Raw genomic sequence first — 2,214 nt, forward strand, 5'->3', positions numbered from 1 at the left:
GGGCAGGGGCAGAAGATCACAAGGACAGAAAGCCCCAGGTGCCTAGCAATGAGAAAAACTGGGAAAATAAGGACCTCACCCGAGGGTGACCCTTCTTCCCTAGTTTATCACTGCTCATGTGGCTTAGGTCCCCTGACATTTGCTCCCTAGAGATAACATCTAAGCTTCAGTTGTGTTTCAGTTCAGGGCCCAGAAAGTCAGCAAAACCAGACAAGCAGCACCCTGGCCTATCTCAGGACCAGCTGCATTGAATAATGACCCCTGCCCTGGCACAGACCAATCAGTGGAGACCAAGGCCTTGAAAGGACACACCTAGAAAGCTGATACATATTCTATTCATCCTCCGCTGGTACCCTGAACATCTCCACCCTTAAAAGCCTTTAGGATGGAGGACCCAGCCCACTCTTCCTTCCAGGAGCAGGCCCATGCCTTTCCCCTCCATAGCTCTCTCCTCCCCACACCCCAACTCCCAGCAGGTGTGTTACCTGCTGAGCCAACTTCTTCTACTACTCAACTTCTTCTAGCTTTGTGACTTTCCAAATAAATTGTGTCTTATAGTTTGAGTCTTGGCTCTGAATTCTTTCCTAGCCAGAATTCAAGTTCTAACACCAGGTGCCATTCTTGTGGCCACCAACACTCTCTTTACCCCCCCAGTCTACCAGTTTGCCTACAAATTTGATTTGCAGAGTCACTGAGAAAGAAAATAATACCTATATGAGACTGCAGAAGTATCCTTACCCATTAGGCCATTAGCTTGACAAATTGTTCAGATTAGTTAGCTGGGCCCTGGATCCTGGAAAGAAAGACATCAAATTGAATCCTAAACCTGGAGCTCCCTGTCAAGCTCTGAGGATCAAGGAAAGATAAGGGCAGTTTAAAAGGATGAAACAGGAGCTGAAAGGGATGCCTAGAAGGAAGGTGAAAAAATACAAGAATGATAATTTATTGTTTAGTAATATTATGAATAATCAGCATTATACTATTGATAAACCCCTGGCCATCTTGTCTTTAGGACAAATCCCAACTCAAGCACCTCACATATGCAGCAGTGGCCAGCTGGGCACCAAAATAGTGAGGTGAAGTCCCACGTTCCTGACCACTTCCAGGCCCTGCTTACCCAAGCAAAGAGCCAGATAACCCTACGCCAACAGCTACACTCGGGTACTTTGCTTTCTTGATACGAGAAGACATTTAAGGGTCCCCAGCTCACCCAATTTCTCCTCCCACAAATCTCATCCCTGGCAACCTAGACCCAGTACTGCGCTGGGTTCATTGCTTGGCAGTTGAACTTTCCCCCCTCAATACTCGATTTTTGGTTTCTTAACATTGTTTTCCTTTTAAAAAATAATTACCATTGCCTTAGTTCCTATTTTCTTATCCTTATTTATAGCTATTTGGGATAAATATTGTCCCATTTTGCAAATGAGGCACATGAGGCTGAAATTGCCCAAATGTCAGCAGACAGATTGGAGCCCAGCTCAGCTGAGGGCTGATGCTTATGCTGACCCACAAGACATGCTGGAAATGATAGACCGAGACATGCCACAGCTCAGACACCTGGGCCTAAGAGGGACTCCGCATACAATGGGGAGCACGAGGAGAAAGTTATTTAAAATGAAAACCAAGCAACAGAAACCTGGACTGAGTTTCTAGCCTTCTACTCTGCAGATTTTATTCTGCGAATTTAAATGCAGACATGACATTAACAGCATGATAACCCAGGAATACTAACTCATTGCTCATAATTAGACCTTGCACGTCTTTACTCTTTGACAGATGCAGAGAATTTCAAAATATAATTAAACCTTCCAATACCCTTGTGAGGAGGTGGCACCATATTCATTTTACAGATGGGTGAACTGAGGCCAACAAAAGGCAAGTCTCTGAAAGTTAACTCATGAATCTGTGAGAAAATATTAAAAAATCCTTGCGGTTTTTTGCTCCTCTGTGCTTTGGCTCCAGCCAGCTCAGAGCAGTGGTCTAGAATTTTTAAGGGCATAATCAAGACAGAATGTTGTTAGGAAAACTTTCACCCATATTTATGCATCAAAATATTCCAAGTAAAATTGTGAGACAATAGAATAAAAATCAGATCATAGATGCTTTAAGCCATTATGTTAGTTGCAATGGATTTATCCAGGGTTTCTGCAAACTTGCTTGACCATAGAATTTACCAGTGGTATTTGTCAAAGATGTACATTTTCCGAGTTTTCC

Source organism: Myotis myotis, unplaced genomic scaffold (genome assembly GCF_014108235.1).
Source record: "Myotis myotis isolate mMyoMyo1 unplaced genomic scaffold, mMyoMyo1.p scaffold_m19_p_3, whole genome shotgun sequence".
Lineage (NCBI taxonomy): Eukaryota > Metazoa > Chordata > Mammalia > Chiroptera > Vespertilionidae > Myotis > Myotis myotis.